Source organism: Dermochelys coriacea, chromosome 9, assembly GCF_009764565.3.
Source record: "Dermochelys coriacea isolate rDerCor1 chromosome 9, rDerCor1.pri.v4, whole genome shotgun sequence".
Classification (NCBI taxonomy): Eukaryota; Metazoa; Chordata; order Testudines; family Dermochelyidae; genus Dermochelys; species Dermochelys coriacea.
The window spans coordinates 40,144,257-40,169,102 of NC_050076.1; the positions used below are offsets into that span (position 1 = coordinate 40,144,257).

Sequence of the window (24,846 nt, forward strand, 5' to 3'; positions counted from 1 at the left end):
AGCCGAAATACAAATCCACAGAGCACAACCACAGAAATGCACACCTGTCCAGATACCTATATAAATAAATCTGTGGCAACCGACTCCCACACCTACATGCAGATACACATGTGTATTCATGTGTACACATCTAGCATGTACTAACATACTTCCACATTATTTATTATTACAATTGTTGTTTAGTGCCTAGAGACCCCAACTAAGCTCAAGGCTCCAGGGTGGTAGGTGCTGGACATTCACATAAAGAGAGTCTGCAACAAAGTTTATAATGTAGCTAGACAAAGGTGGGGAGAAATGTATGATACACTGGTTCTTCTGCAATTACTAGTCACCAACATTCACTTTTTAAGAAATAATTTCTTTTAGGAGTTACGTTTTCTTTTAAAGACTTGTTATGAAATTAATACACATATTTTAGGTCATCAATTTTTTTGTGCGCAAGCCAGCAAAAGGAATAAAAGTCAAAGAGTTAGGCTGCAAATTTTATTCATACAGACATATACACATGCAGCAATACACCCACCTCCCTACACAAAGGCACACAGTCTCTTACACACATACAATGCATGCATGCACACACTTGCCTATACAGACACACCCAGGTGGGAAGGGAGGAGGGTGGGCTGGAGGGGAAAAGATGGGGCGGAGGTGAAGGAGAGAAGATGGGGAAGGAAAGAGGCCAAGGACAAGAGCAGGGTTGGAGTGAGAGGGGGCAGTAAAGGAGAGAGGAGGTGGTGTGAGGGGGTATGTCGGGTGGACAGGGATGCAGAAGAAGGCAGTAGTCTACAGGTGCATGAGGATGTGGGGGGCACAGGGCTCTATAGGGACCTAATGGAGTTCAACAATGTATGGAGGTGCAGGGCTGTGGGAGGTGAGAGACACGGGGGTGGTGGCTCTGGGAGGTGGAGAGGATGCGTGGGAGAGCGCTGTAAGGGTACAGGCCTGGGATGGGTAGGTGTGGGGGGTAGGGTGGGATGGGACAGAGGAGGGATGCAATGAGCAGGATCGGGGTGCGGGGGGGGGGTTGGAATGGGATGCAATGATGGGGATTCAGGGGGTGGGACAGGGAGGGATGCAGTGAGGGAGATAGGGTGCAGGGGGGTTGGGACAGGGAGAGATTCAGTGCAGGGGATGGGGGTGTAGCCCCATTCCCAGCACTCGGAGACAGGAATACATACCTCCAACTCCTGGGTGCCAGCAATAGGGCGACAGAGTGCGGTTCGCCACAGGACATGCGCTGCAGCTCGAGCCTAGCCACACGAGGAGCATGAGAAGAGTGCCAGGAGAGGCACGCACCCCACGCCCCCTCAACAGCTGCCTGCTGAGCACTCGCGAGTCACGCTAGTTCCTCCCCTGCCCTGACCCAGCCAATGGGAGTTGTGCCAGCAGGTGGGGGGGGCAGCATGCAGACATACACACGCGCACACACGCACACCAGCCCCTAAGGCTAGGAGCCGGACATGCCGGCTGCTTCCCAACCTGGGAGTCGCACGGCGCATCAGCTAGCAGGCAGTCTGCCAGCCCTGCTGCGCAACACTGCAAACCGGACAGTCAACTGACCGGAGCCGCCAGGATCGCTTTTCCACTAGGTGTTCTGGTCCAAAACTGGACACCTGGTCATCCTATTCCCAGAATCTTCCATATGAACATGTGGAAAGTTGGAACCTTTCACAGCTCACATGGAATCAAAATCTCACACCCTCAAAAGTGACAGGAATGGGAAGTCCAGGACTACCACAATCTTACATTTAAAGCTTCTCTGGAACTAATTTTAAGTGCTTAGCTTTCACTGGTAGCTGGACAGGATTAAAGTCCCTTTGACTCAGACAATTTGGTGACAGAAGGGAGAGAGAGTTGCTTTCCTCGAGAAAAGTTCATTCTAAATGCTTGGTGTAAGCCAAATACATAATACCTGAAAACACAAAGTGAACATGTGTTTTAAAAATATCATGTTTATTCAGAATCTTCATTAAAGCTGGCAAATGTCAAACTTTTAATTTTCTAAGACAAGTTATTTATCAAAATAGGAGTATGTTTTCTTGCAAGTTAGAGTCCAAGAAAACACACGCAGCACAGACACCAGAAACTGGACTTTTTTTAAAGTTGATTTTTTTTAAATAATTTCCTTAAGCTTTTTGATAAATAATAAAAACATAGAAGAGCTTGTCACTGCTATAGCATCATCCTGAAGGATCATGCCATTTATTTATTTAAAAAAAAAAAAAAAAAAAAAAAAAAAAAAGGAGGATACTATACTCATGGCGTGTACCAACCCAACACTGGGCCTCAGGGAGTTGAAGAGAGCCTGAAGGTGCAATCAGCCTTAGCCCACTATGCCTGCAGTAGATGTCAGCCTGGAGGGAAGAAATAAAAGAAGAAAAGCCCAGCTCAATGGTGAGCGACGAAGAGGGAACAGACCTCTTGAGCTAGATCTTCAGAAGTTAATATGCGGCTCCTTGTATAGGCACTGACTCTGGGGCTGGAGCTACAGGCGCCAACTTTCCAATGTGCTGGGGGGGGGGGAAGAAGAGGTGATCACTGCTCAACCCCTGGCTCTGCAGAGGCCCTGCCCCCACTCCACCCCTTCCCACCCCCTCCTCTGAGCCTGCCATGCACTCGCTCCCCCCGAGCCTTCTGCACACCATGAAACAGCTGGTGGGGAGGTGCGGGGAGGAGCTGATGGGGGGCTGCTGATGTATTACTGTGGCTCTTTGGCAATGTACTTTGGTAAATTCCAGCTCCTTCTCAGGCCCAGGTTAGCCACCCCTGAGCTAGCCCTATGAAGGATGGCTTGGCTGGAACCAGAGCCTAATTAGAAACTGCCTTGAAGCTGTCTGGAAGGATGGATCAGCTTGGACTAGAGCCTAGCCAGAGCCTCCTTGGAGCAGACAGGCATTGTGAAGAACCTTTTTGTTTCTTTCTGTTCCTCAACTAGTTTGGATCCCCTTTGTTTTGGCACAAAAGTCAGCCAAGGAAGCGAATGTAAAATGTCTGCCTGCAGGGCCTGCTAAGAAGCAATCCAGGGATACAGAAGAGGATCTGAACAAACCCAGAGTAGAGGGCATGCCTGGATTTCCCTACTGGCCCTCCTAGGGCTGGCAGGTCCAAATGACTGAAGGTGGGCCAACCCAGATCTGGGGAAACCCAAGTTCAACCCACCTCTGAAGGGGTAGGATTAAAAGTGACCTGGCCGAAGGCTATGTCTCAGGAAGAGGAATCATAGAATATCAGGGTTGAAAGGGACCTCAGGAGGTCATCTAGTCGAACCCCCTGCTCAAAGCAGGACCAATCCCCAACTAAATCATCCCAGCCAGGGCTTTGTCAAGCCTGACCTTAAAAACCTCAAAGGATGGAGATTCCACCACCTCCCTAGGTAACGCATTCCAGTGCTTCACCACCCTCCTAGTGAAAAGACTAGGAAGACTACCACAGGCCCAGAGAAATTGGCACCAAAGGAAGAGAGCCGTTATGCCATGCCCAGCCTGTAGGTGAGTCACATGCATAAAATACATACAAGGGGTTATTCATATATGTCAGAAATATCAGCAACACCTTGAAGACATCCTGAATTAGCAATATGATGCAGTAGTTGGATTTTATGCTGGAAAGATAAAATTACAGTGGGGACACTAGTTATATGGGAATTTGGTCAGATACTAGAAGTAACCTCTACTTTTCTTAAGAAAAATTTTCATTAGATTCATACTAAGTGTTTGAGACCTCAATTTTAAGTCTCATCTGAAAGACCAAGTGCCAATGCAGAAGCCATTATAAATAAGCATTTAAAAAAAAAAAAACACATTTGCTTAAATTAATCAATTTTGAGGTTTGAGATGAAGTGTTCCAACGTTTTGTTAACTGCAGAAGTTAACGGAAGTCTTTGGCTTACCACCAACATCCAGTTTTCAAGTAGTAGACCAGCTTTTCAACACTGTAGCCTCTTTAGCAGATGGAGAGTACATTATCCATTGAGGCGTTAAACTTTTTACTAGTGTGGACCACACCACGAAAAGGAGAGTCTCAGTGCAAATGTATGGTTAGGTGGTCAATCGCATTCCATCCTACAGTTCCTATAGCAGTATTTTAGGTACAGTAACTCCTTGCTTAACGTTGTAGTTATGTTCTTGAAAAATGCTACTTTATGTGAAATGATATTAAGTGAATCCAATTTCCCCATAAGAATTAATGTAAATGGGGGGAGGGAAGAGGGGAGGAGGTTCCAGGGAAATTTTTTCACCAGACAAAAAACGATAGATAGATATACACAGTATAAGTTTTAAACAAACAATTTAATACTGTACAGAGCAATGATGATTGCGAAGGTTGGTTGAGGTGGTGAAGTCAGAGGGTGGAAGAGGGTGGGATATTTCCCAAGGAATACTTTACTGCTAAATGATGAACTAGCACTCGGCTGAGCCCTCAAGGGTTAACACATTAACAACAATGTAGCCTCACACTCTGCAAAGCAGCATGAATGGAGGGAGGGGAGACAGCATGGCAGAGAAAGAGACAGACACACACACCCTGTATGACACAGAGACATGCATTGCACCTTTAAGTACGCTGACCCCACTCTAAGTATACTGCCTTTTTAAGTAAATAAGCAAGTTGAGACAGTAGCTGCTGCCAGCAAGCTCCCTCCGTCCTGAGCCCTGTCATGTCCACGCCTGCTCTGTGGAGATGGGGTAAAGGAGCGGGGGCAGGAGCAGGGGAAGGGGGACACCCTGACATGAGCACCCCTTTTCCCCCCCTCCTTCTTGCATAGCAAGCAGGAGGCTCCCAGGAGCAGCTCCAAGGCAGAGGACAGGAGAAGCACAGGGCAGCAGCGGGAGGGACAGCTGAACTGCCCAGCAATTGATAGCCTGCTGGGTGGGTGGCTGCTACACAGGGAACTTAGGGGAGATGATGGGGGGCTTCCGGTCCACCCTGGTTCCAAGCCCCCACCAGCTATTTCCAATTGGCTGTTCTTTTTGCAGGCAGTGGATAAAGCAGGCAACTAGCAAACAATGTTATAAGGGAACATTGCCCAAGTTTAAAAGAGCATGTTCTCTAATTGGATCAGCAACATAACAATGAAACATTAACCAGGACGACTTTAAGTGAGGAGTTACTGTAAAATAATATTAGGAACATATTTATGTAATGCTATCCGTCTACAGTGCAAGAAGTGTTCTTGGGCGGGGTGGTGGTGGTGGAGGAGGAGTTAGTCAAACTACATTTACTCTTCGTTTCTTCTCCTTCTTCCATCTGGAAATAAAGAGAAATCTCCATATGACCAGCATACTCACACACCAGCAGCAAGTGCTCTGCAGACCAATCTAGGAACTACTAAGAGAGTCTATTCTGGAAACTGACAGAGACTAGAGTAGTTAGGAGAGTTAAAAATCTTGTTCCAAGTAATGGTGGTATATAGCTCATGAGGGCACAATGAAAGGACTTTGCATCTTTTAGGGCTGCAGTATGAAAGTAGATGAGGGAAGAACAAGTTTTATATATTGGCATTGATTGTCACATTCCGTTTTTTTTTTTTTAAAAAACATGTATTTCTTTTGTAAGCAAATCCTAGTTTTCTTAAGCCTACTGGATACAAAACTTTTAATAAGCCTGGTCTCAACACAGTGATGCAGAACTGCACATCAAAGATGACAGTCACGACTGATACGCTTAACAATAGATGCAATGCTATAACCACCTTGGGCTACACTTAGTGTGCTTTCCAGTACTGAAGTCTGGCTAATTTTGTAGCCACAGATCTCCTCATTTTTGGAATTGCCTTGACTTAAGTCAGCCCCTTAACAGTTTTACATAACTGCGGATTTGAGAAAATATTCCCATCCCTATAAAAAATTGGATACACAAGAAGCTTCAAACCAGAGATGTGGAAAAACCATAAAGACTAAAGATGGACTATTAAAAGTACAGTAACAAGGAAACATCGTATCTCAGTAATGGGTTTTTTTTTGTTATAAAGAAACAACCCTAGAGACTTGTTAAAAATAATTTTAAAAAATTATGGGGACTGAAATAGCTTGAAATAGTCATTAAATATCTGGATTCTTGCACTCATATTATACATGTGGTAGTGATACCCACGTAATAAACTTCACCTCTACATGAGGAATAGCATACAATATTCATTTGACCATCTCGCCTGTACTCTACCCATTAATTCATCTCTGTAAGGACTATTAACATTATATGCTTCTGGCAGCTTCAAACAGCAACATTTAAAAAAAATTTCAAGTGCCTCGAGAATATGTATCTCTCTCATATTACAAACAAGTCTAAACATTACTTAAACAAAAAAAAAACAAAAACAACAAAAAACAAAACCAAGCTAGTCACTTGAATAGTAAAATATTACTTTGGCCAGACAAGCCACTACTACTTATGGTAAGTATAGCCATTAGAGACCATCAATAAATTCAGCTGTTTCAGCATAATCAATGATCCCTAAAGACAGACATTTGAAAAGAAAAATTAATATCTACTAATTTTTAGTAACAGGAAATTATAGGGACAGGACACAAGGTAGAGTAGCTTATCTAGATCCGCCTATGGGAGTGAGCATTTTTCCCCTGTTACTGCAGCTACTGCATATGTGTCATGCCACAAGAGTTTCACAAACATTCTCAGTGGTGGTGACTGCACCATGATTTTATTTTCTAGGCTCTGCACTACCTCCCCAAAAGCCTTCCCTTGCTACTAGTCTAAGATAATATCAAATAGAGTGCTCAGGGGAAGGAGATTAATTCATTTTTTTTTTTTCAGAATTGTCTCCACTTCAGAGGAATAATGTTAAGACAACTTGATCTCACCCTGCCTTTCTAGGAGTATGGCAATGTCCTTATTGCAATTGTTCTACCTCCTTCGGTATTATATTTATAAAGAGCTGTAATATGTTTGTCAGACAGGACAAAAAAATAACAGGTCTTTGCACTGAGGAACTTACAAAAGTCTAAATTAGCCATGATAGGAAACAAAGGGTGGGAGAAAGACAAAGAGGATTCCACGCAGAAGAGATTATGAGTTGCACTTATTGTTACATCCGTCTTATTAGCTCCTTTTTATTTTAGATAAAACATAATAAACTTGGAAAACGTTTGGACAAAATGCCAGGGTGGAGGTCAACTTTGAAATCCTTGTATTCTGTAGACTAGTTCAAGTATTTACTCTTCGTATTAGTTCCTTTATTTACATCTGCAATCATGTCTTCTGTGGCATTCAGAACCAAATCTAAAATTGCTTCTGCATAATTCTGTTCTTTACCATTGACGTAAGGAAGGCAGGTATTGTCATGCACCCATACCCATAGGACTACTTCTCAATTCTTCCAATAGAGTACTGCAACCATAAGTCTGGATTTGAATAACTGATTTCTCCAATTATGAATTTGTTTGCCCTTTCCACGAGGCCTCTGAATTTCCAATTATACTCATGCTGATGATCCTTCTCATCAGATGGCCTATAATAAAACCCTATCAAATAGATTTCTTTTGTCTCTAATTTGCACCAGATAATTCTATCCCCATCTAAGGTCCTTGATCTCTGTCATTTATGTTACAAAACATAAATCCATCCTTCTAATCTGGTCTCTTCTGTAGAGTCTGTGGCCAGGACTACAATAAAAGGTAGGTCTACCCAGCTATGTTGTGCAGGGGTGTGAAAAATTCACGTCCTGGAGTGATGTGGTAAAACTGATCTAATCCCCAGGATAGACTATGCTAGGTCAATGAAAGAATTATTCTGTTGACATAGCTACCACTTCTTGAGAAGGTGGATTAACTGTCTGCAGTTAATGGGAGAACCCCCTCCTGTCACTGTACTGTCTACACTGAAGCATTGCAGCTGTCGTGTAGACACAGCCTGTGTAACTCTAGGTACTTTAAAACCCACATATTTGCTTAGCCACCAACCCCCACTCTTCCCCATTTCAACTTAGAATTCTGTCTTTATGCTTACATGCAATTTGTATTTCAAATAGCCAACTATCTAGGATTTGTATCTCAATATCAAGATCATCTATAGTGCAAATTTATTTATTTTACAGTATTTTCCATTTACATGGTTCTTTAGCAGGACAGCTGCAGGCGGAAAAGATGGTGGGGAAGCCTTGAGATTGCTGTGTAACAGAACTGTTATTATGCATTTATTCTAAGTCTGTGTTTGTTATAGTTTTTTGTTATGATTACAAGCATTAAACCAGATCAAAGCAGTTTTATTTTTGCAGCAGCTGATCAAGAATAGAAGATCACCAAGAAGTAACTGGTGATGGAATGTGACGTATCTGGGTTATCTTGCTATGCTTATTTCTATATCTGTGCATAGAAGCTTGTGCATAAAAATACAGGAGCAACGGTGCATGATACAGTAGATTTAGTGACTTTTTTCAATTTAGAGTTTACAGATGCATGGTAAAAAGTAATTCCATATGTACCTTGTTTTGTGGCTCTGTTTACAGTTAGCTTCAGTTATTTTGATGTTTCCAATCAAATTAAATTCATCCCTTGGTTTCAATGGACTTAATCTCAATTTACACCAAAGTAACAGTAAAATTTGGCTCTTCATACACTAATGGATACTATTTCATGACATTTTTCAGCAGTTTTCAGAAGAACCATAGCTTCAAAAAAAATGATCTACAGATGTAATATCTCTAAGCCATTTCAGATTTCCTAATTTTGGACACTCAAGTTTAAAAAATTAACATTTGTTATAGTCCCACTAGTTAAAAAAACAAACAAAAAGCTTAGCCAATATGATAAATAAGTAATATCATTTTAAGTTACTTACCAGTACACCTTTACTAAACAAAAGGAAGACTTTAGTATCACTACAGACCTATCTATAGGGGAATTTTTTCAGAAAAGTTTCTTGCATTACGTGTCTGTCGTCATACCATATGACAAAATTAAACAATATATTTGCTGTAAACTTTGAATTTCCAAAGACATACTATTATTTCTTTAACATCTGTTAAGGAAAAAATTATACAGTATCTTGCCACTTGTTGCAATCCTCTATTACAGATGAAAAAAATTAAACCATTATCCACACTCCTTGCATTCAACAAAGTAAAGAAGAAAATAGCAAAAAATCTACCACCAGTGCATTAAGTACAAGGAAATGCTGTATCCAGGTGAGTTTCTGTCATAAATATAAAGGGAAGGGTAACCACCTTTCTGTATACAGTGCTATAAAATCCCTCCTGGCTAGAGGCAACATCCTGTTACCTGTGAAGGGTTAAGAAGCTCAGCTAACCTGGCTGACACCTGACCCAAATGACCAATAAGGGGACAAGATACTTTCAAATCTTGGGGGAAGGAAGACTTTTGTTTTGTGCTCTTTGTTTACGTGGTTGATATCTCTCGGGACAGAGAAGCCAAACAGAAATCCATCATCTCCAATTTTGCAACCAGTATAGGTAAGCCAGACAAGGCGGATTAGTTTATCTTTTGTTTTATGCGAATTTTCCCTGTGTTAAGAGGGAGGTTTATTTCTGTTTTCTGTAACTTTAAGGTTTTGCCCAGAGGAGGATCCTGTGTGTTTTGAATCTGAATACCCTGTAAAGTATTTTCTATCCAGATTTTACAGAGATGATTTTTACCTCTTTTTTTTTTTTTTTAAATAAAATCCTTCTTTTAAGAACCTGACTGATTCTTCCATTGTTCCAGGATCCAAGGGTTTGGGTCTTTGATGATTTTGTAACAAATTGGTTAGGATATTATTCAAGCCTCCCCATGAAAGGGGGTGTATAGGGCTTGGGGGAATATTTTGGTGGAAGATGTCTCCAAGCAGTCTCTTTCCTTGTTCTTTGTTTAAAATGCTTTGTGGTGGCAGCATACTGTTCAAGGACAACGCAAAGTTTGTACCTTGGAGAAGTTTTTAACGTAAGCTGGTAAGAATAAGCTTAGGGGGTCTTTCATGCGGGTCCCCACATCTGTACCCTAGAGTTCAGAGTGTGTAAGGAACCCTGACAGCTTCACTAGCACTAACTTAAAAGAAGCCAAGTACTTTTTGCTACTCTCTTCATACTCCTCTGCCTACCCCGAATATGCTGTTAAATTTACGTTTCAGCCTATTGGGAGTATTCATTTTATGCTAAGCCAGTCACAAACCTGTACGAATGAATATCCTTTAAAAAAAAACCTCAAAAGATTCTGCATATTTTTACGTTTCCAAAATGAAGACTGAGAAACTAGATCACTGCAGCAGAAAACCACTTACAAACTACTGCTGTAAAATTTCTGTAAATGGAGAAGTTGCTATTAAGACTTATATGAGTTCAAGTTTAATACATTTTACAATGGAAAAGAAGATGCTGGACCACAGATTGCATTGTACATTAAACCACCCCAATATATTACTTTATAATCAAATCAAATGATGAAGCTTAACAGTTTTCAAATAACTTTTGATCATAAACAAATCCTTTAGTTTTAGACTTTGTGGCATGCCCCCATTAAAAGTACTATACAGCTATGCCAGAAACTATTACTATAATATTAGAAAATGTTGTGCAACCTTAACAACCCTCCCCTCCCATTTTCACATGCTCTTCACTTGCTGAAACATTGTTTTTTGGAGCTCAAATTATCCATGCTTAGGTCTGACTGGACTCAAAGGTCTTGCTTTAAAGAAAATCCTTAATATAAGGTAATTGTGCTCGTGAACACAGTATACTTATTGGTGAGACAAGGGGAGAGAGGGAGAGAGACATGCACAGAACAAAATACAAATGGGTGTTCTTAGCTCAGGCTTCATTTGGCCACCTCATACACCAGGATCCCACTTTCCCGCAGAAGTAGTGAGATACCAGATGTCACCTTTTGGTCCAAAAGCTCCTTTCACTCCTTCCTAACAACTAATTCAGCTTGGCTGTGAAATCTAAGCATGAGCAGCCTGCAGTGCCTCTTCCTGCCTAACACTGCTTCAGGGCTAACTTCATTCTTGCTCTTTCCTTCTCCTTCCAAATTGCTGTCTGATAACCCAACTGTCCAGGGATTCACTGTGCAGGCCCCACGAGGCACAGACTTTACAAACTTCCTGAACTGGTATGTTTATATTCCATAAACCACATCATATGAAAAGGCTAGAATGTCAGGGTAATCCCTTCCCCATTTAGTGAGATGGTGGGTTTCTAAAGGTTGAAAAAAAAAATTTAAAAATCCCTTCAGCCTTCTGGATGTGGAAGGAAGTAAAAATACATTTCTGCTTTAAAAAAAAAAAATTGAGCATCACTTTGTTAATAAAGCTACTCCAAAATTAATTTGGAACTTGAAAGGAGGCAGAGAAGTAGTGATGGCCCCATGTACTCTGCTTGACTGACTGCAAACATCCCAGAATATACACATTTAATTAAATTATAATAATGCACCAGTGGATATGGAATGACTGAGGCCTGGTCTATACTATAGAGTGAAGTCGACGTAAGGCAGCTTACATCGACTTAACTCTGTAAGCATTTACACTACAATGGTGCTCCTGGCGATATAGGTCGGCCACTACACCAACTTAACTCCACCTCCATGAGAGGTGTAGCACTTAGATGAGCATAGTTAGGTTGACATAGTATCAGTGTAGACACTGTATTAACGGTTCCAGTTGTCAGCCCCTGGTGGCTGTCAGCCCTGGTTGGCGAGGCTCTCACTGTCAGTGCCCCAAAATGCTTCACACTGACAGCTGGCTCAAGTGCTCCTGGTAAGGATCTGCACCGCCAACAGAAGGAGCAAGTTTGGACATATAAAATCAATTTAATTACTGCGGTGGCTGTACGTCAACGTAACTTAATTCTGCAGCATACACATGCCCTGATACATTCAAATCTTAAGTGGCTGCCATACACTCAGAACTGTACCACCATGCCTTCTAAGAGCTTTACAGTGTAAATAGACAACACACAGTTCACAAACAGTGGATGATCAGAAAACATTATGACCTCAAAAAAGTTGCAGGCTGGGGCAGGGGAAGATGGATTTTTTAAACACTTCTGAATTGCTGAAAGACCTCCCTCAGGATATGGATTATTATCCCCCTTCTACACAGGCAGGCAGGCAGGCAGGCAGGCAGGCACACACAAACACACCCCTGTCTGTAGTTTCATTATCTAATCCTTTTCATGCATATTCTGCCTTCCATTACTCCAATTGCCCTACATTCTCTTCTGCTGAAAATACAGTATTCCTCCCTGCCCCCACTCTCCTCCCCAATCTCCTCAAATCACCACAGGTCAGAGTATGGTGACCAGTCATGAATTTTGGAGACAAAAATCTTTAGCTTGTCTGGAATAATCAAATCTTGCAGACTACTCTGCAAGCACAATGTCCAACACTTGAATTAGTACTAGTATGAAGGAATACATTTCTTTTTGATTATCTAGCTTGTAATAAAAGTTACACATTGTCCTCATCTTGCGGAAAGTCAATGTGACTTGTGTTCTTAAGTCAGTTTGGCTTTTTTGAACTCCTATAAATGCATCCGATGAAGTGAGCTGTAGCTTACGAAAGCTTATGCTCAAATAAATTTGTCTCTAAGGTGCCACAAGTACTCCTTTTCTTTATGTGATCCTGTATCTCTAGCTGTTCTCCACCTGTTCTGTATCACAACCTAAATATCACACCTTAGTGGCAGCTAAGGTTGGAGATGTATCCATTGTTATACACAAAACCACCCTGTTTTGGTGTATTGTTCCTCCATCACAGAATCTATGCTTTGGCCTTTAATGTCTCAAGGGGTAATTGACTAAACTCTTCTGTCCACTCACCAGATTAGCCTGGAACTTCCCTACCACTTTAAGCCAAACCTTGCATCCAGTCATCTAGCTGACTTTCCCTTCCGATGAAGCGAGCTGTAGCTCACGAAAACTTATGCTCAAACAAATTTGTTACTCTCTAAGGTGTCACAAGTACTCCTTTTCTTTTTGCAAATACAGACTAACACGGCTGCTACTCTGAAACCTTTCCCTTCATTGGCAACCAGCTTAAAATCCTACAGCATCCAACCATTACAGTTCACCTGATTCTCACTAACCCCCAAAATAAAACAATTTTCTTCTGCAGTAGTTGTCACTAAGGTTTTCACCATACTTTTATATCTAATTTTACTGAGGTGCTTCCTGTGGTAAATACAGGAAATATCACAGCACAGAAAGTGTTAACCAGTAAAAATAAAAATTATCTATGCTCTGTACTTCCCAGCTTGGATTTCTGGTTCCCATCTTCAGATTTTTTTTTGTGGTCCTACTCTTACTACGGCGGCTGCTCCCTCTCCTTGAATGATGGGTCTCCTGATCACTTATCTATCCTTCACTTTTATCTACACTGTGATGTCACAGAGCTGAGGTAAAACTTTGAAGCAGTTAAGTGCCAGAACTGCTTCCTGCCCCCTCTATCCAAAAGAGCTGGGCAAGTGTGGCTCTCCATCCCAGCAGACTGTGCTCACCCTTCTTTCCCTCAGCTATTTTTTTTTACATCTATTATGATTTATTATTGCATTAGTATCAATTTTTATAGTTTTAAAACATCTATGAGTTCTGCCAGAAATGTACATAACTAACTTCCAGCATTTCAGGATTTATTTTTTCAGTGCAAATTTCACATGCTGAATGTGTAGATTCACTTCCCACAAAGACACTTCAGGTAATTCGGTAAAATCTTGCCGCAGCAGTTACAGGTCTCTAGCTTCATGATCACAACACCCAACAAACAGGGGTTCAGCTACTATTGATGGGCAGCAGCATATATTGAAGCCACTCTCCCATCTCTGCTTTGCAGGAACACAGCTAAGACTGTGTTTAGAAAGTTTAGCTTCCTCCCACCTGACATTGGGCTAGTGGTGCATTAGGAGCAGGCAGGATCTTCTGTTTTCTTCAACCCAGAGTTTCACTGGAGATTTATCTAGAGCATGTAGTGGGGATAGAGTTCAGTGCTGATTCCACTCCATATCTATAGAGAATGACGCATTTTCTTGGGGGAACAGCAACTGTGACTTTAAAGCAGGTTGAGCCCCACGATACTACAACAAGCAAAGCTGTGGAAATAGCATGGGATCTTTCAATTAAAGGCTATTAGACAACGTATGCACTAGCAGGCAGATTGATGGTTGGATAGTCCACCTAAGCTTTTACTCCTTCTGACTTCTAAATGCTTTCCTGTGCAAATTCAATGTTTGCACGATAGTTTGTGTTTTGTTTTTTCCATTTATTTCTAAGATTCTTTTCAGGAGTCATAGGCCAGATTGCCAACACCGGGAATGTCTGTCAAAACATTAAGCAGAAATTCAAGTAGCATGAAACAGAAGTCCGAATACATGGGGAACGTAAGCCAGCCCAAGAAAAAAAATATATGAAGTCAAATGAAGTGAGCATGGTAAAAATTAGTGTTGGTATTAGTTTGTCCCTTTAAAATAATCATTAACAATTTCACTCACAAGAGAACATCAATGGAAAAAGAACACCACAGGACAATGATCTACTGCATAAATACTCCTGGCTTGTTGTGCAATTTATCAAAACAGATGCTGAGACAAAGCCATTGGGTTTAATTTTCAAAACAGGTCACAGTAATCCTATGACAAATTTCTGTGATGCTGACTTTATTCCTATTATATCATCTGATTAATGCAGTTTTGAAAACTGTATCTAACAGATGGGTCACCTGAGTAATGCTTACTCACTGCAACATCATTGAATATCTTCTTTTCTTATTGGCTCAGAAAACAAACCTAATTATTTCAGCTCAAAAAATTAGTTCTTTTAAAGCATACTCTACATGTCTTCTTGTTTAAATAATTTTACTTCTTGTTGCCTGAATTTTTATTTTATTTTGTTTAAATCAAAATAAATAAAAATTTAAATCAATCTGATTCTGAATCTGAATCCTATTTATGCCCTAAGCGTCAGATGCTGCTTTGGGCATGAACAAGTCTCTACCTCCCGTGTCTGTTCAATCTGATTGTCTGGCACATATTTCATAACTATACAGCATAATGAAAATATCTTTGCTCCTTAAGATCAACCAATTAAATTTAAAATACATGCCGTATATTAAAATACCATCAGATATATATAAGACATGTACCAAGATATCAGCTCCAACACTGCAAGTCTCATCTTTCATCACCTCCTCTGCATATGCCTCAATTTCTTCCCTGAGTGAGACAAAAATCAAGGTATTGGGGCAGCCGTAATCAAAGATCACATGACACGTCACACAAAAAATGAATGCTAACCCCTGAGTGCTGCCAAATTCCAAACTAAGATCCTGATACTGCAAAGAGAATCACATGAATGCTCCCGCGTGGAGTTTCACTGACTTGAATTAAACTGAGGCCCAGGTACTTACAATCAGCCGATCTGGAATAACCTGTGCAGTTTTAAGAGAAAGTATTCATAATTTTCTGCCCTTAACTGTTGTGTAGTATTATATGTTCACTAAGGAGTCACTGTTTCACCGCATAGATGGCAGATGAAGTAATTCATAATTTAGAGAGCATTTGGTATCTTTCCGGATAGAATGGATTATATACATTTTTAAATAAATTTAAGTCATTATCACCTTGTTACTGACCTTATGATTGACTGCTTTAATTTATACTTGCCAACTCCATGTAATTTATACCTACACTTACTTCTTTAAGGCATTTCAGGATACATTTTGCCTGAAAGATGCTACACAGAAAAAAAAAAACATACTGTAAAATGATATTTAGTAGACAATCTCCATAGTATTTCAATATAATTACCAGGTCCCTCTCAAAATACCTGTAAGTAGAAATTCCATTATTTAAAATCTCCACATAGACTTTTGGTGTTCCTAAAATGCCCTACAGATTTTAAGCATTTTTTTTTTTTTTAAAAGAGAAAGGTTTCCAAGCTACAGTATTTTTATAAATAACCTTTTGAATGTGAATCAATGCAGCGCTGCTATCTTACTGGCTCCATCATCACTAATTCATGATTAGTCATGATTACAAACTGTATTCAAACTCCTAGAGTGGTTTTGAACATAGCCAGCAAACATGGACACAGCCAAACCCTGGTCAAAATTTCTCTCCAAGGACAATTTCAGAAATTGGGGTGTTTGAGGTGTTAAGATTTTTCTTTTAAACAGACACTTCAGAGTTTTGAAAATAGTCTAGCGGCATCCACACTTGGTAACAAAATGTATTCAAAACCATTCATTAGAGCACCATGCCATTTTTCTCATACCCTAGTTTCCAAACCCATCCTGTATCACCTACAAAAGGCTCCATCCATTTTGTCCTCCCACAAATCTGTGTACACCCCTTTATCAGATTCCCCACCTCCCCAACACTAGCAGTTGTAGATGTTTGGTGTAGTAGTCGGTTATGGTGGGAGAGGCTAGTTTTGGAGTTTGCAGAAGGATGATAAAGGGAATGTTGCAAGGTATTGTCCTAGGCCAGGGGTTCTCAACCTTTTCCTGAGGCTGCCCCCCCTCCCCAACATGCTCTAAAAACTCCATGGCCCACCAGCGCCACAACAACTGGTTTTCTGCATATAAGAGCCAGGGCCGGCGTTAGTGTAGCAAGCAGGGCATTTGTCTGGAGCCCCATGCCACAGGGCTCCATCAAAGCTAAGTTGCTCAGGCTTTGGCTTCAGCCACAGGTGGCAGGACTCAGCCCCATGCGATCGGGCTTCTGCCCTGGGCCCCAGCGAGTCTAACACTGGCCCTGCTTGGAGGACCTCCTGAAACCGGCTTGGGACCCCAAAGGGGCCCTGGATCCCTGGTTGAGAATCACAGGACAGAAGTAAGTTTCTAGTGCTTGATATATGATGTACAGTGTTTGTGGTAAGGTATGTGGGGGAAAAGTAGAGGATATATAACGTTAGGTTGGTTAACTTTTCATTTCTTTGCTTTTGTGATTTAGTGTCTGCTAGGTTGTGAGTGTATCAACCCTAATTGCTTCTTAACAAAGTTGTTTGTGTATTCATCGTCTAGATTTTTGTAACACTACAGTCAAGGTGGGAACTTGCGTTGGAGGCAGAAGCGCAGCAGCAGCTGGAGAAGCTTTTCTCCATTTCTCCATCCGTAGCTGTGCAGAAAACCTTGTGTGTCAACAACTTCAAAGGAAACCCTTCTCTACCATGTGATAAAGTGACAGGAAAGGTAGCTCCTGACAGGGAAGATTTTGTGCACCCAGCCTCCATCACTCAGATCTGCTTGCTCTTTTGTGTAAGATTTCAATAATAATATAAAAAGCTGCTAAAAAACAGCCTAAATCCAATTAAAAAAGCCTACCCACTGCACCATATCTACTCAGAGCATCCACCTTCTGCCAAGTTTTGTAGAGATGGACAATCTTGTTTTAAAAAGAAAGTCAACAACAAAGTCAGATTGCCACAGAAAAATTTCAGACAGCCCCATTTCAAAGACTTCCTATTAAAAATTTATGAAAAAAAAAACCAGACAAGAGCTGCAGAGAAAATTCAAAAAGAGAAAATTCAAAGGGCTTAAAATGTTACAACAACTGGTCAACTACTTTTACGAAAAGAAAAAAACAAAAAGCAGGAATTTATGGCCCAATTTAAGATCATTCTAGAATGTAACCCTAATTATGGAAGTATTTCCATAGGCACCTTCATAGCAAATCAGACTCCCTCTATTTGGGGAGGAGATGGTCTAACAGAAACTCTCTAGGAGACAAGAAGCTGTGCCTACTTTTATATTACCTGTTACAAAAATTAAAGTAGTGTTTTACTAATGCTGAGTTTACACAAAATATTTAAATGACTACAATTAAAAACCACTACGATAAGGTTAATATGATTTATCCTTCTGTGCTACTTTAAGTCACCTTTTTGAAAAGAGATTAAAAAAAGAAGCTTTTCCTTTTCATTTGACTCACACCCACCCACTACAAATTCTGTCTGCTTTAATCCTCCTTCCACAGATGTCAAAACAGGACATCGGTATTAAAACTACTCATTGCCAAAATCTGTTAGTTTAGCATCCCATTATTATTGTAGTGCTGGCACAATAACTTTATTATAATGTGTGACAGTTCATGCAGCTACTCAATGCTAGATCCACTTGCTCCAGAGATTTTTTTCTCTACCTATAAAGAATTATAGCATAAATATTCTTAAAAGGTGAAGTTTTGGATGAAAATAGGTGCTTGTCCCTTAATCGGCAGTAACGAGGTCATCCCCTTGGTCATTCTGTTTTCATAGCACTTACATAAAGTCATCAGCCAAGAGTTCAGTCTTCAGACAGGCATGGTTATGAACATCTCTTTTAACCCTTTCTTTTCTCACACTTTTTGAAGGAACTCACATTTTACTCAAATTAAGAGGCAAAAATTCTGTACAACTAGGGCCCTACCAAATTCACGGCCACAAAAAACACGTTACGCACCATGAAATCTGATTTTTTGTGTGTTTTTACCCTATACTATGCAGATTTCCCAGGGGAGAGCAGCATTTCTCAAATTGGAGGTCCTGACCCAAAAGAAAGTTGCAGGGAGGTTGCAAGGTTATTTTAGGGGGGTCGTGGTATTGCCACCCTTACTTCTGTGCTGCTTTCAGAGCTGGGCAGCCAGAGAGCAGTGGCTGTTGGCCAGGTGCCCTGCTCTGAAAGCAGCGCCCCATCAGTAGCAGCACAGAAGTAAGGGTGGCAATACCATGCCACCCTTACTTCTGTGCTGCTGCCTTCAGAGTGGCCAAAGAGCAGCAGCTGCTGACTAAGGGCCCCATTCTGCAGGCAGCAGCACATAAGTAAGGGTGGCAATACTATACCATGCCATCCTTACTTCTGTACAGCCTTCAAAGCTGAGCTCCCGGCCCGAAGTCGCCACTCTCCAACTGCCCAGCTCTGAAGGCAGAATCGTCACCAGCAGCAGAGCAGAAATAAGGGTAGCAGTATCACAACCCACTCCCTACAATAACCTTGTGACACTCCCGCACCCACAACTCCTTTTTGGGTCAGGACTGCTACAATTACAACACTGCGAAATTTCAGATTTAAATAGCCAAAATCATGAAATTTACTTTTTTAAAAATCCTGTAACTGTGAACCGGTTTCAGAGTAGCAGTCGTGTTAGTCTGTATTCACAAAAAGAAAAGGCGTACTTGTGGCACCTTAGAGACTAACAAATTTATTAGAGCATAAGCTTTCGTGAGCTACAGCTCACTATGCATCCGATGAAGTGAGCTGTAGCTCACCAAAGCTTATGCTCTAATAAATTTGTTAGTCTCTAAAGTGCCACAAGTACGCCTTTTTTTTTTTGGTAACTGTGAAATTGACCACGAATTTGGTAGGGCCCTATGTGATACGTTCTATAAAGGACCCAGTATATGCACAACACAAGAAATTTCAAGGGAGGTTCAATAAAAGTCAAAAAAGTCTGTTCTAAACAAAAAAAATTTAGGATGAAGTTTCTGTACACTGAAAAAAGTGGACTTTCCTTAAATATATTAAAGGCAGCGAACTTCACAAAGATTGAATTTTTTTAAAAAATTGACACCAGACATACTACACCACTTAAAAACATATCATAGCTAATGGTATGTTGTGACGTTATCTGATTAAATTATGACCATATAGATCATTGTTGCAGCCACTGTTATATATTTGCAACAAATATTGTACAAAAGGTTGTCGAGTGAGGCGTCTATGAAAAGATTATGACTTGCTGGTTCTGATTAGGCTATCTGTATACATGTATCATTTTGTATGTGAAGTTATAAGTATTGGCTCTATACTTGGTTTCAAATGTTTGCTCCTGGGGTAACACCCACAAGGTAACACCCAGCACATCTTGGAGGGACTTTTCAAATTAAGTGGCTCATCAAGCAATACTTGGTTGATAATGGATTATGGGAGACACCCATCTACACCGAGTGGACTGTCATGTAAATGTGCTGTCTGGAATGTAGGTAATGGCTTCCTGCAATGACTAAGGGAAATGGGGTATGAACATGTGACTTGCCCATGTGACTCCACACCATCTTGTTGCTGTAATTTTCCACAGTAAGAACAATGGGATGCCCTCCATCTGGCAAAAGCTATAAAAGGTCCTGGGAACATCTCCATTGTGTCTTCAATCCTGCTTCTTACCTCTGGAGGAACTTTGCTACAAACTGAAGCTCTGAACAATGGACTGAATGACCCATCCAAGCTGTGAATATACTCCAGAGACTTGACTTAAGCCAGCAGTTTATTCCATCACTGCTACAAGCCTGAGCCAAGAACTTTGCCATTACTGTATGCAATTGATTCCTTTAACCAATTTTAACTCTCACCTTTCTTTCTTTTTATAAAAGAACCTTTAGATTTTAGTTAATAAGAATTGGCTGTAGCGTGAATTTGGGTAAGATCTGAAACATTCGTTAAACCGGGAGGTAATCTGTACGATCCTTTGGGATTGGTAGAACCTTTTCTTTCATATGATGAAATAAAGATTTACAGAAATCATCATATTTGACGTGGGTACCTGGATGGAGGCCTGAGGCTGGATAAGTTTAAGGGAACTGTGTTGTTTGGACTTCTGAGTAACCAGTAAGGTAATCAAGAAGCAGTTTTATGCTTGTTTGGTAAAATGCAGGTATTGGAATATCCACCAGCTTTATGGGGACTGTCTGCCCCATTCTTTGCAGTTCACCCTAATTGACTGACCACAGTTGGCTCCCCATTAGGACCCCGGTCACATATGTATACACTGAAAATGGTACAGCGCTTCAAAATACACTCTATCTATGCCAACAGGAAGCGTTCTCCCATTGGTACAGGTAATTCACCTCCCCAAGTGATGGAGACTAGCTTGACAGAAGTGTTCTGTCGACCCAGCCCTGTCTACACCAGGGTTAGGTCAGCATTGCTATGTCCCTCTGGAGGGTGGATTTTTCACACCCTTGAGAGACGCAGCTATCCCAATGTAAATTCCCAGTGTAGATCAGCCCTAAGATATTACAAGAGCAGCCAACACTTTTTTTTTTTGGGGGGGGGGGCAAGGCTAGTGTTATGAAGCGTACGAGTGCAGGCACAAATCTAATTATCAGTATGTATATTCTGGTAGCACCTGTGATATATTAAGCACTGACCACATGAATAGGAAGATACAATCCCAACCTCACAGCTTCTGTCTAATTCCCCATTCCTGCAAACACCTATACGCTTAATCTTCTACGCACTTAGTTTCACTGAAGTCACTGGGATTACAGTACACGCTTGCTATAACATCCTTCATAACAACAAACCTTTGGATATAATAAGCCCCTGGATCCCACCTTGAGCCCTGCAGCTGCACCTGACAGCTCCTCCAGCCCCCTTCCCCCATCCCATCATGGCTGGTCTCTTTTGCTATCACAAACCTCTGGCTATAACAAACAAATGGCTTGGATCTCAAAGGGCTCATTATACCCTGGGTGTACTTGCATGCATGCATGCATGCATGCATGCATGCATAAAATTAAGATTTCCAGGATTGAGGCCTAAGTGTCCAGCTAGCCATTGGCTGGCTAATTTCTTAGAGGCATCATGGCACAAGTGGGTCTTGAGAAAGAATTTAAAGGAGAGTGGAGCCACCTTATAGATCAGTTCACGGAGCACTATTCCGTGAGCGAAGGATGGAATGGAAGAAAGCACAGACACTTGTGAGGGAAGCAGACAAATCAAGTGTCAAGGGGGAGAGGGGGCAATTCTATCTAGCCTTTGCCATTATGAGGGATTATTCTATTTTTTTTTTTTACTATTAATATTACTTATTATTTATTTAGCCATTTTAAAAAAAAGTTACTTGCCTGGGATGCTGCCACCAGTAGACCATTCAGACTGGCAAGTGACAAGCTAGGGGTAAAATTTTCAGTCAACGTAGGTGACTTAGGCTCCTAATTCCGATTTAGGTGCTTAGAAGTTTAACTTCTAATCAGCAAATTTTAGGATACAATTTTCAGAAGCACCTAAGGAATTGTCTATAAGGAAGTTTTACTAGTTATACCTCCCTGTGTGGACACATTTATCCTGCAAAAAGAACAGGAATACTTGTGGCACTTTAGAGACTAACAAGTTTATTTGAGCATAAGCTTTTGTGGGCTACAGCCCACTTCATTGGATGCATGCAATGGAAAATACAGTAGGACGATTTTATATACACAGAGAACATGAAACAATGGGTGTTACCATGCACACTATAACGAGAGTGATCAGTTAAGGTGAGCTATTACCAGCAGGAGAGGGAAAAAACCCTTTTGTAGTGATAATCAAGGTGGGCCATTTCCAGCAGTTGACAAGAATATGAGTGGAACAGTGGGGGGAGGGAGAATAAACACGGGGAAGTAGTTTTACTTTGTGTAGCTCACCTTAACTGATCACTCTCATTATAGTGTGTACGGTAACACTCATTGTTTCATGTTCTCTGTGTATATAAAATTGTCCTACTGTATTTTCCACTGCATGCATCTGATGAAGTAGGCTGTAGCCCATGAAAGCTTATGCTCAAATAAATTTGTTAGTCTCTAAGGTGCCACAAGTACTCCTATTCTTTTTGCGATACAGACTAACACAGCTGCTACTCTGAAACATTTATTCTGGTAAGAGTAACTTTTTCCGGTTTACTTTTTACCTCACCACAAGCAACAGACTGAACTGAAAAAAAGCCATTTTCATCCCAAAGTTAGTGTCCACAAAAGGAGATCATACCAGGATAACCATACAGGTGTAAAGTCGCGCTTTAGATTATACTGACAAACTTTCCCACGTAGACAAAGCCAATGGGTAAAATGACTTTGGATATGTCTACACAGTCCACAGAAGCAAACCTCCCAGCCTGGGCTGAGAGACTCCAGCTAGTAGGGCTTGTAGCTTAATGGCATTCTAAAAACAGCTGCACAGATTGCTCTGAAGTTGCTGCTCTGGTCCCAGCTCCACACCCAGCCACAACTTCAAAGCGCTGTCTACACTGGCTACCACAAGCCCAAGCCTGTCCACTGGGACAGGGACGACTGCTGCCGGTGGCTGTACGGACATATCCGTAGGAATTTAGGGGGCTAAATCTCATTGGATAATCCACAATTTTTAAAAAAAGTGTTCTCACCTTTTGTTAGTGAACACATGGTAACAAAGGGAAATCCTAGCAAGGAGAAGGCAGTTCGTAGTTTTTAGATATGTTGGCAGGTTGAGATAAACTCTGCATCAGCGGGCATGAGTGAAAGCTACAAACTGCCTTGTCTTCCTTATGTCAAGGTAAGAACACACATCTGCCCAACTGAAGACAAGGCCACTAAACCCGAATGTTTCAGAGTAGCAGCCGTGTTAGTCTGTATTCGCAAAAAGAAAAGGAGTACTTGTGGCACCTTAGAGACTAACAAATTTATTAGAGCTTTCGTGAGCTACAGCTCACTTCATCGGATGCATTATGAGCTGTAGCTCACGAAAGCTTATGCTCTAATAAATTTGTTAGTCTCTAAGGTGCCACAAGTCCTCCTTTTCTTTAAACCCGAATGGGCTGTCACAGCTTAATCTTCAATGCCAAAAGGGAGGAGTTTGGGGGGGGGGGGTCTTTTGGGGGGAGCGGGTTACAGCAGGCAAGCTTTGGGGCTGTAAACACGTTTGTTTGGTAGCTCTGTAATTTCTGAAAATCTCACCCCATCTCTTTGCGCTCGGGATGTCGCTGGAGAGCCGCTGCACTGTTATTATTAATTAAGGGATCGCAGCACCTACGGGACCCTTTGCGAACCAGACCCCGCCGCGCTAGGAGCTCCCAATCCAGGCGGCTGGAGACTCATCCGAGCCGGAGCGCGGCTATCGACTGCCCCTCAGGGCACTGGGCTACGTGGGTGCCCCACGCTGGCGCCGGGCGAGCTGCCCCGCTCTGGGGGAAGAGACACTAGCCCTGAGGGAGCGCCGGGCGCAGCCCGAGCCCACCCCGGAGCAGGGGCCGCCCCGCCCCACGCTCCAGCCCGGCTGCTCTGGCCGCGACCCCGGGAGCGGAGGAGCCCAGCGGGTCACACACCGCGGTGGCTCCCCCCGCACAAAGCAGAGGGCAAGGGGAGCTCGGCGGCGGCGGCCGGAGCGGGGGCGGGGAAGGGTCCGCGCGGAGCTGGGTGCCCGCTGGCAGCGCTGCTGCCCAGGTGCCCGGGGGGGCGCGGAGCCGCGGGTGCCCGCTGGGGAAGAGGCTGCCCGGAGCAGGACGCGCGGTGGCGGCGCTGCCCGGGGAGCCCGGCGCGGGGGAAGGGGTGGCGGCTCCTACCTCCTCCGCGGCTGCCGTCTGCTCCGCTCAGCGCCTCCGCCCGGGGCTGGAGCCGGAACCCGCCGCCTCCCGCTGCTGCCGCCGCCGCCGCCGAGCGACAGCCCCAAGTCGGACTCCGCAGAGCGGATCAAGTTCTGCCGAGCGCCGCCTCCTGCCCCGCCCGCACACGCGGGGCTCCCTGGGGCCCGGCCCAACAGCCGCCAGCGCCCCCTGCCGCCGCAACCGGGAGGCTGCAGCTTGGGCTCCCTCCGCCCCCGAACGGGGAGCAGCGCGGTGACTCCTCCGGCTCAGCCGCGCTGCCCACAACCGGCGTTCCGCGCTAAGCCCGCCCGCTCTCCTCCGTGTGACCCCAGACGCTCAATAGGGGCGAGGCAGAGGGGAGCCCGGGTTTAGGGCTGGGCTCTCCTCCCAGCGCGGGCACTGCCTCCCCGAGTGAGTGACCCCAGGCAAATCAACCCTGCCCGTGCCTCAGTTTCCCCTCTGCACAGAGGAGGTGATTTGGTTTCTATTCTAGTGTCACCCAGAGGCCCCGCTCAGGATTGAGCCCTGGGCATTGGGACACCCCCCAGGCCACAGGATGAGCTCCCCAGTGCTTGTGACTTCACCAGTGTCATAATGCGTAACATACAGAATCTGAAACTT

At 42.8% G+C, this 24,846-nt stretch overlaps 1 protein-coding gene across 2 annotated transcripts in view; it reads right to left on the minus strand.

The window, feature by feature from the left end:
• The window catches only part of PXYLP1 (2-phosphoxylose phosphatase 1), a 105,348-nt gene extending 80,920 nt beyond the window's left edge, over window positions 1–24,428 (minus strand). The window contains exons 1-2 of one of the 2 annotated variants that reach the window (XM_038416684.2): window positions 24,205–24,386; window positions 15,078–15,147 (exon numbers count right to left, since the gene is read on the minus strand). The gene's annotated coding sequence lies outside the window, so the exon portion shown is untranslated. Of the gene's footprint in view, window positions 1–15,077; window positions 15,148–24,204 lie in introns of both variants that reach the window. The other variant, XM_038416683.2, reaches the window with a different exon arrangement.
• Window positions 24,429–24,846: the final 418 nt, after the last annotated feature.